We start from the raw sequence: 11,234 nt of genomic DNA, 5'->3' as shown, positions 1-11,234 counted from the left end.
AGGAGAGGCAACCGGTTTTCCTTTAGCTTCTAAATACCATCGGTTCTAGGGTTACTATTATTATGTGGGAAAAATAAAATCCCAAAAGATTTTGATGTGTACATGATACCTTTTATATATGGAGTATGTCTTGTGTTTCTGCTAGAGAAAAAACTAAATTACATGATACAGATTAGGATTTTAAAATAAAAAACCGAACTGTATACTGTCAATAAGATCCAGTGCCTAGATGAAATAAGATAGGTATAGTATTTTATGGGTTTCACATGAAAAAATTCCTTTCTTGAAAAAAAAAAAAAACATATTTCGGTGATATAAGAACAGCAAACTTCTGCCATCTTTGGGTTAATGTGCTGTGTAGCCTCCAAGCAGTTTTGGTAAAAGGCCAGAAAAGGTTATCTAGTTAAGGTGCTGTGTGGTCTACAAGTATTTTTGGTAAAAGATCAGAAAAGGTTATCTAGTTAATGTGCTGTGTGGTCTCCAAGCGTTTTACAGAAAACGGTATCTAGTTAACGTGCTGTGTGGTCTCCAAGCGTTTTTGGTAAAAGGCCAGAAAAGGTTATCTAGTTAACGTGCTGTGTGGTCTCCATGCGTTTTTGGTAAAAGGCCAGAAAAGGGTATCTAGTTAACGTGTTATGTGGTCTCCAAGCGTTTTTGGTAAAAGGCCAGAAAAGGTTATCTAGTTAACATGCTGTGTGGTCTCCATGCATTTTTGGTAAAAGTCCAGAAAAGGGTATCTAGCTAACGTGTTAGCCTATGTGGTCTCCATGCGTTTTTGGTAAAAGGCCAGAAAAGGGTATCTAGTTAACATGCTGTGTGGTCTCCAAGCATTTTTGGTAAAAGGCCAGAAAAGGTTATCTAGTTAACGTGCTGTGTGGTCTCCATGCGCTTTTGGTAAAAGGCCAGAAAAGGATATCTAGTTAACATGCTGTGTGGTCTCCAAGCAGTTTTGGTAAAAGGCCAGAAAAGGAATATCTACTTAATGTGCTGTGTGGCCTCCAAGTATTTTTGGTAAAAGGCCAGAAAAGGGTATTTAATAAGACAAAATTAACAAAGAAATATGGTCTCCCCTGCTCTAGGGCTAGTGTTTCAAAGTGCAAGGCACGAACTCAGTGTACAAGGGAGACCCACATATTCATGCCATATTGAAACTGTCACAGCACCTCCAATGCTAAAAATCACCTGGTAACGATAAAACATCATCAATGAGAACCAAGGCTATTACTGTACTGCACTACAGACAATGCAACATGTGAGTTAATAAGTGCCTAGCTGCCATCCCATCTTCCTTTTGGTAGCCAAGCTGTCAAAACATCTTGCTCAACTTAGTTAAGTGAGAAATCAACATATACTGATAAATTCAGTACTGGGTACTAGAAATCAACTTATGATTTAGTTATCCAATATTTGTATTAAGAGATTCAGGATATTAAAGGCATTAATTTAGTGTTCAAGATTGCTATCTTTGTTTTATTTTCATGCAGAGTTGGATTCGTATGTCATATGCCACAATTCATGCCTAGCTTTCTTGACAACATGGCAGCATTTCAAGTTTTTTATCTTTTCACCTCTTCCCGCTTTATTGAATTTTATCCACCTTTCATTTCATTATTAATATTGATCTTTTGCCGTATTTATTTGGCTAACATAACCTAGTATTTTTCACAGTTGAGGCGTATAACGCCTTTCAGCTCCGGCTTACATACCAGCTTGGGAGTGTATATATGCAATAAATGTCACGAAATTATATGATTTTCTTTTAGTCTAGCTCAAATTGCTAAACTCTTCTAGATGACATTTAGGCTTGGATAAATCAAGGTCTTTTGTATACTCTACCTTAGTAGATGAATGTTTACACTACTGATAGTCACAAGACATTCATTGTTTCGAATCTTGGTTTCAGGGAATGACCTCAAGGTCTGGTAAAGCATTGAATCAGTTGGAATCACCAAAGCTATGTTCCCTGTGTTTCAGCAACAGCTTCTAGCCCAGAGTTGGAATTAAAAATATGAATATTATACGTATATTCATATATATATTTCCCTGTTGGAACCCCTGTGCTTATAGCATCCTGATTTTCCAACTAGGGTTGTAGCTTAGAAAGTAATAATAATAATAGCAGTAGTATCTCTATGTATGGCATTTTAGACTATGAAAAAGCTTTTGGTTCTGTCAAAACTTCAGCAGTATTGAAAGTCCTTCAAAAAAAAAAAAGGAATAGATGAATCTTATGTTATCACATGAGAAAATATCTGCAGGAAGTACAGTAATCCTAAAACTACATAAAAAGAAAAAAAAAGTCTTCATCAGATGGCCCTACCAGTATTAACTTCTTCATCAGAAACTCGGAGCCTTACTAAAGCCTTAGAAAATAAGCTTTGTTTCATCTCAAAGAACTATGGAAAGAATAAAAATGGGATTAACGCTTTGATACAGGAAAAAAGCAACATGGATACGGTAGCAAACTAAAGTAGAGCTTAATCTAACAAGTTACAAGAGCAAACTAAAGTAGAGGATATTCTAACAGTAAGTATGAAAAGGAAATGGACGTGGCCAGGGAATAAGAGATGATGATGGATTGATGAGCTAAGAAAATTTTAAGGTATAGACTAGCATTGAAAGACCATAAACAGACAGGAGGGGAAGAACATGTCTGTGCCCTTTATCCTGCAGTGGACTAGCAATGGCTAATAATGATTATGTTTATACATATATATATATATATATATATATATATATATATATATATATATATATATATATAACACACACACACACACATATATATATATAATATATATATATATATATATATATATATATATATATATATATATATATATATATATATTAATCATTAATAACATTGAGCTAAGCTATACAATTTGTGAATCTAACCCAGAGACTTTTAAAAAAAAAAAGAAAAAAAAGGTGTTGGTTTATAAATGAACGCCGTTCTTAACGGCATTTAAATACATTGCCATCATCATAATCATTACAAGATGTCCCAAATAAAGGCCGTTTATTTCATACCACTTGAAATAATAAAAAAAGGGTAGGTCAGCGCCTCCTCGTGTACAGAGTCAATATCTTCTGTATTGACTCGGCTCGTGTATAGCCTATTAATTAAACTTTCGCAAACGCAAAGCCGTACTGCTTTCTGGGGGCAGGTCCTGACCCCAAGGGATAACTTAACTGTTTAAACGAAAGTAGCTCTCTCTCTCTCTCTCTCTCTCTCTCTCTCTCTCTCCTCTCTCTCTCTCTCTCTCTCTCTCTCTCTCTCTCTCTCTCTCATAACCCCCACAAAAGTAAAAGTTGCTGGGATTAAAATCAACAAATTGTTTACAGTATTTTATCTCATTTGCTCATGAAATCAACTAGTGGTCTGTTCTTCACCTGTTCATCAACCTCTGTCTCACGGACCACCAGAATATGAGAAATCATGCGATGGTTTTGGCTTGTGACGATAAATTTCTTTTTCTCTGTCATGTGATATGCATTTGACAATACATGTGCGCCTGGGAGAAACTGCAGAATATAATGTTGCGGTTTCTATAAGTCTCGACAGATATTTAGTAATGTTTTCTTCTACTGACTCCCTGGAGTCTTGACAACTTTTTCGTAATGTTTCTCTCACCAAAGTCTTGACAACTTTTTCGTAATGTTCCTCTCACTGTTCTGTTGAAGATTGCCTGGTCCTTTTGGCCAGACACGGGCTTTTGCAATCTTGCAGCCCGTAGCTTTTTTTTTTCTCACCAGAGTCTTGACAACTTTATAGAAATGTTTCTCTCTCACCAAAGTCTTGACAACTTTTTCGTAATGTTTTCTTCTGAAAGTCTTGACAACTTTTTAGTGATGTTTCCTTCTAAAACTCTAGACAATTTTTTTGCCTTTCCTTTTATTGAGGTATGCTATTTGTATGTTAATTTCGTTCCTGATTCTCAAGGTAGGTAAAATCAAGGTCTTTAGACTTTGGGTAAAATATATCAAAGACACTTCTAGAGATTTTTTTTCCTGTAAATATTAGAGGTAAAGCAATCAATGCATCTCACTTGATGCGCTGTAGGCATTACTCAAGGGTATCTGCATAATTGCAGCGTCCACTTGTCCCTTAGCTGCATCCACTCATCAGTCTTCTTTTCTACCTGTTCCCTTCCTCCTTTCTTCTCTGTTGCTATCTAACACCTTTTAACTTTCCCCAGTTTTACCACAGGGTAGAATGGGCCCCACACCAGCCTCAACCCCGGTCTATCTTGCTCTATTTCCACAACTCTAATTAATCATAGTTAGCAATAAATCTCACTTATAAATATAATCAAAATGAAGGTAATGAATGGTGACCCTTTTCTCTGCTTTGATGTGAGATTAGTTTTTGATGCCTATATTAAGAAATTGTTCTTAGATATAACTCTTTGAAAATATCTAATGGGCTAAAACGTCAATGGAAGGAGTATGTGGGGAGCATACAAAATCGCATGATAAAATCATAGAACTTGTTGAGAAGAGGGAAAGGGTATTATTTAAGGTGAAAGAGATTAATAACAGAATATATAAAGGCAGCTAAGATAGTCAAGAAAAAGGGAGACAGATAAAGGTGTTGTTTTATAGGAAAGTAAATGAAATGAGAGCTTCATGTTCCTTATATTCTCATGAAAAAAAGTAATACAAGAGAGATGGTATCTGAAATGTATGCAGTAATGGATCAATGGAGTGAGTACTTTGAAGATTTGTTGAATGATGATAAGATGACAATCAAAATAGAAAAATGCAAGAGAGGTGAGGTTAGTGCAGGTTTGAAAATTTGTGGAAATGATAATTAAAGACACTAGTGAGGAAGTTAAAATGGTTTAATGGTAAGAAGATATCAAGATCTGATGAGATTAAATGTAAGACTCAGTGTCCTGGCGATAAATGTCAATTGACCAGGGTGTGTAAGATATGCCTGGATCAAGGAAAGGTTTGAAAAAATGGCTTCAGTTTTATGTGTACCATAAAAGTGAATGAGAAATAATAATATTTTTACCTATTCAATAGTATATAAAGTGGGGGAGTTAGCGTAAGTGAAAGTTTGGATTGGAGTGTTTTAAAACATGGTTGAGTTGAGTGGAAATAAGGGCTGGTAATAGGTTAGTGAAAAGAGTACAATTTACGGGTACCCGGAGGAAAGAAAATCTCATGACTGGGAAATCTTTGGTTAGATGGAGTGAAAGATGTATTAGAAAGGAGGGGTCTTGAGAGAGAGAGAGAGAGAGAGAGAGAGAGAGAGAGAGAGAGAGAGAGAGAGAGAGAGAGAGAGAGAGAGAGAGAGAGAGGGGCACTAGAAGAGTTAGAAGGCCCAGACCTTCATGGCTGAGGACCATGAAGCATGAAGTAGGAGAGGATTGGAGAAGTATTAATTTAAAAGCTCAAGATAGAGATGACTGGCGAACTCTAACCAAGGCCTTTTGCGTTAATAGGCGTAAGAGATGATATATATATATATATATATATATATATATATATATATATATATATATATATATATATATATATGTATATATATATATATATATATATATATATATATATATATATATATATATATATATATATATGTGTGTGTGTGTGTGTGTGTGTTAAACCCTCGAGTATATTTCATCCATATGTAACGATTACATTTCTCATTGTAAATATTTGGTTGGAAAGCTGGGCGCTGTGTGAATTCAAGCATACTATGGTCTAAACATGAAACCACAATAAATAAGCCAAAACAGGACAGAGTCAACACCAGATGCATCATGCAGATGAATTTCTAAACTGCTTACCGAAACCACAGGGTGAAAACGAAGGATTAGCCAGAATCTCAAGATCTGAGGAGTACCTAAAGTAAGCATTTGGGGTTTAGAAAATTGAACCGCATATATTCTCTCTCTCTCTCTCTCTCTCTCTCTCTCTCTCTCTCTCTCTCTCTCTCTCTCTCTCTCTCTCTCTCTCTCTCTCTCTCAAAGACAAAAGCCATCTAGTTCTGATGTATGCACACACTTTCTCTCTCTCTCAATTCTATATAAAAGTAATTAATTCCTGAAGCAGGTCTCTCTCTCTCTCTCTCTCTCTCTCTCTCTCTCTCTCTCTCTCTCTCTCTCTCTCTCAATTTTATATAAAATTAATCATTCCTGAAGGTCTCTCTCTCTCTCTCTCTCTCTCTCTCTCTCTCTCTCTCTCTCTCTCTCTCTCTCTCTCTCTCTCTTAAATAAATGCAATTAATTCCCGAAGCAGGTCTCTCTCTCTCTCTCTCTCTCTCAATACACTTTGTAGCTTATTATACTTATTTAGGTTAATAAGCGTCGTGGCAATTTCAATAAGACAGAAATAGTGATCTGTCCTTAGACAAGAATAAAATCAAGACATACGTGAATAGGACACGATCTCTAATTATTAATTTGCAAGACAAAAAAAAAAAAGTGCCACTAACTGTAGCGAGAAGAAAATGAAGATGAGCTCTCTTCACGAGTCACTCAGCCAGTGAGTGGGTGGAAGACGGACTCTTTCTCAGTAGCTTACGAGACGTGGTTGCGAGTGCATCTCGAACTGTATCCAGTTGCAGTCACTTAGAACGCTTCGAACGAAACTATTAACTCCTTTAGTTATCAGTGTAGCGTTTTTTCTTACATTCGAAACAGCTGTCTGTATTGGTGTGAATTTACGCAACTGAATATAGTGCGACTTGTTTTTATTTTCAAGTTCAATCGTAAGGAACATCTTAGGTCAAAGAGGTAAGAAATTATAATGTCATAAATAATACTTGTTTAATAAATACATATGGTAATAGAACCTTATATTTGTGAAATAAATTCGTTTGATTCAATTTAACAAATACTTTTGATTTAATTTAGAAAGAGTCGTCGGTTATTTGAGATAATTTTCTGTACATGACTATGAATTCAATTTATAAGTAGATTAATTTGTTACTTTATGTTACCAAAACTAAATATAGTGATCACCTTGTGACAATAGCTTCCTTTTAGGTCAAATATATCAATATATCGAAGTAATCAACGAACTTTACACCATACTGTGCCCTATTCAATTATTCATTGTTTATTTGTGATATTGCACTGTTATTTATGAATTTCGTTGTTATTTCTGGTTATTTTTTAATTAACTTAGTGACATTTAATGAGGAAATCCTAGTATTTTACCGTGCAATTCCTGGTAGCCAATTCTAACGATACGCGTTACTGACGTGACCTACTTCCTGGGCATTGTACCGTTAACAAGAGCATTTTTTTTTGCCATTCAATAAAACATATTGTAATGAACTTTTGAAATTTTTCTTTATCGTTACAGTATTATTTGTAAAGAATGATTACATCAAGAGAGATTGGAAATCTGGCATACTTTAGTTCGGAGACAAAACATAAGTGAGCGAACAGTTCTGGTTAAGTGCTTTTCACAGTCCATTTATATAGGCTGCGGATTCATGATGAGTATCTTCGCTTGGGGGAGGAGGTTGTGTCATTTCGCAGTTCGTGATCACAGACTAATGTCGAGATAATGGCCGCTTAGATAATACTCTATTCAGGTGTTCTGTTTCCATCAGGAAATAATGATTGACTAGGCAGTAGGTTAGCCAAGACACAAACCACCCACCCAGATACTACCTCTAGTGTGTTATTAGATCCTTTGACTGGTCAGACAGTACTACACTGGATCACTCTCTCGTTACGACTCATTTTTCTTTGCCTATACATACACCGAATAGTCTGGCATATTCTTTACACATTCTCTTCTTTCCTCATACACCTAACAACACTAAGATAACCAAAAGTTCTTCACTCAGGGGGTTAAGTACTGCACTGTAATAATTTAGTGGCTAATTTCCACTTTGTAAAGGTAAAATAAGGACTCTTCAGGTAATATAAGCAACTGTGCTAGGTGAAGGACATTAAAAATCAAACCATTGCTCTCTAGTCTTGGGTAGTGCCACAGCCTCTGTGCCATGGTCTTGCACTCGCTTGAGTTCTCTTACTTGAGGGTACACTCAAGCACACTATTCTATCTGTTTTCAAGTTTCCTTTTCCTATTTTTCCGGTTGGAACCCTCAGCCTTCTTTTCCAAATAGGATTGTGTACCAAGTAGCATTAAATTATAAAGAGGTGCATAAGTCCTCTTAATTTGTTGGTGATTTAACAGATGCGATGACACACACAAATATTTATATAGTCATTGAATAAATTGTGTCAAACTTTGGGATTTACTTAATTCAAAGCCAAAAGCTCTACAATAGCTTTGTAAAGTTTTGTGTGGATGAATTTAGTGTACATTTCCATGTGAAAATTGTTACACTATTGAGCAGTGCCAAAAATTTTCATTATATATTTTCAATTTATTTTGTGGAGCACTAGCCTTTTGAAATATGATACAGAAGCCTCAAGTTATTACAAATCAATTAGCCTACCAATGAAGTGAAAAGAGGAATTTTCCCTGTTGATAAAAATTGATTTAAGGAAAAATATATATAATGCAAGATGAAAATTAAGACGTAAGATTGATTATAGTATGGTCATTAGCTGTGGAATTATCAAACGAAGGGAAAGGGAATATAATGATGAAGAACAGGATAGTTATCAAGTATAGGATTAATGTTTAACATGGAAATGATTGTTGAGAGCACAGGAAGGGCAGTTGAGCGGAATGCTGCTGTACGGAAGTGACGGTTGAACTGCTTAACCAAGATGTGTAAGGTATTTCTGGATGAGATAAAAGTTCCAGGTGAATGAGTGAACATTTATTTTGGGGATACAAGTGATAAAAATTATTTTAGTTATGAAGGTTAGATTGATGGAAGGGTTGATGGGAGAAATGTGGTTTCAGGCAAGGGCGATATTGTGTAGTTGAAATTTTTTGTAGGAAAATTTAGAAATAAAAGAAAATAGTGTTTAATGCAGGGGTGAAAATATAAAAAAGTTTGTTGGAACTAGTAAAGATGCTGTGTGGAGCTTACGGATAATATAGTGTAGCAAAATCTGTCTTTACAATCAAAGCAAAGACCATGTGAGAATATTTGGAAGGTAGAGGAATTAGTTTGGTGTAAAAATGGGTCTTACGCGAAGATATATAATTTTTCCACAACTGTCTTAACAATTTTGTAAACGGAGGGAAGTAAAATAATCAGAGAAAAGAACAGGATTTTCAAGTGTAAAGTAATGACAAGAGGAAAGAGTCCCTGATTATAATGGGGAGTTTCTGCTTTTGTGCAGAAGATTCCGCACTGATAAGGAATAGTTGAGAGGAACTACAAGATCTGTTAAGGAAATCAAAAGCGTTAGGAGGGACATTTAGAATTTATTATGAAAAAAGGAGGATTGAGTGTTGAACGTTTACTAATTTATATATATATATATATATATATATATATATATATATATATATATATATATATATACATATATTTATACATATACATTATATATATATACATATATATATATATATACATATATATATATACATATATATATACATACATACATATATATATATATATATATATATATATATATATATATATATATATATATATATATACACAACATTTTTACTGGTATGAAGGAATGGAATTCAAAGAAGTGAGTCACAGCCAATGCAGCAAAAAAATAGCTTATTTCCAAATATTTGTCTTCAGATACAGATTTTACTGTAGAATAAATTGACGAGTTAACTCTTACTTATGGGAGTGAAATGAAGCTAAGAAGATGAATGACTGGCGAAGTAACATTCAGTAAAAGGTTGAAAAATAGAGAAACGTAGATAAAAAGTGGTAAAAATACCTAACGCCATGTCGCATTTCTGTGTTTCACATGCTTTACTTTGATCCCAGGAACGTTATGGGTAAATTTGATAAACTAATTGCCACGCAACTGTTTCAATACAAACTATCTTCATTGTTTCAATCAAATGAGACCTTTTTGGTGTTGCTACATATTGAATATCGTTTACTTTTATGAATATTAAAAGATATGCTCATCACCAATAATAATGAATATGTGATGTGCTTCTTATAAATGTTCATGGATGTGAAATGTCATTATTACCAATGTTCAAGATTACAAATGATCACATCATTAAAAACGTTCAAGATTATATAATTAACTTTTTACAAATGTTTATAAAATCATTTTCCTATATATGTTATATTCTTATATGACTTGGAGCGAAAGATCAACAGTCCAGAGCTACTAATGGATATCAGATGTGGACTGGGAAGCACAATTGTTTGAAGAATGACCTGGCATAAGCGTGCTTGAAGTAATACTGTTATAGAGTTAATATGTAACTTTATATAATTTCCAGCAATGAATTTACAAATTTGGACAATGTAGCCTGGTGCTGGTACCAGTGAGACCATTCAGCACCCAAGTCCAACTTTGGAAAACCCACCATTTGTACTATGAAGCAGAAGTTAGAAAGGGTTGGACAGCAAGAAGGATTTCTGCCTATACGTAGAATAATTTATTGTTAATTTGTTCTCATCATTTATTTACTTCCTTATTTCCGTTCCTCACTGGGCTATTTTTCTCTATTGGAGCCCTTGGGCTTATAGCATCTCGCTTTACCAACTAGGACTGTAGCTTGGCTAATAATAATATCAATAATGATTTATTGTTACTTTGTTCATCATTTATTTATTTCCTTTCCTCACTCGGCTATTTTTCCCATATCTCCATACCCCTTGAGGCGTTTTGGGTCAAAATGCTCACCGCTAGATCTCCTACTTTAGTTCTCCAATTACTAAACAAATTTGACTCTAAATTGGGTCATTAACTGTGTAAAGAAGCAAGTTCATGGGCAATGTTCTCTTGATGGTTTATTTTCCATGGTCTTATGATACAGGTTTTGGGAATTTTGTAAAGAAGATGACTTGCTTGTTTGCTGAATACGGTATCTTTTGAATACTAATAGTAAGTTTGTTTGTGTTGAGAGAGAGAGAGAGAGAGAGAGAGAGAGAGAGAGAGAGAGAGAGAGAGAGAGAGAGAGAGAGAGAGAGAGGGGGGTGACTATTAGCACAGGTGCTACAATAATTGGGTAACAAAGGCTTGATATCACACTGAAGATCTTTCATAACCAACTTGATATGAAGGAATTATTGACCGCATAAACCTTATGGCGTTACCGGATTATTGAACCTTGCTTTGAATGAAGGGCTGGTGTAACAGACAGTCACACACACGAAGTAAACGATGTAGTCAGGATGA

The sequence above is a fragment of the Palaemon carinicauda genome, unplaced genomic scaffold (genome assembly GCF_036898095.1).
Source record: "Palaemon carinicauda isolate YSFRI2023 unplaced genomic scaffold, ASM3689809v2 scaffold1180, whole genome shotgun sequence".
NCBI lineage: Eukaryota > Metazoa > Arthropoda > Malacostraca > Decapoda > Palaemonidae > Palaemon > Palaemon carinicauda.
This window is presented reverse-complemented; position numbering follows the sequence as displayed.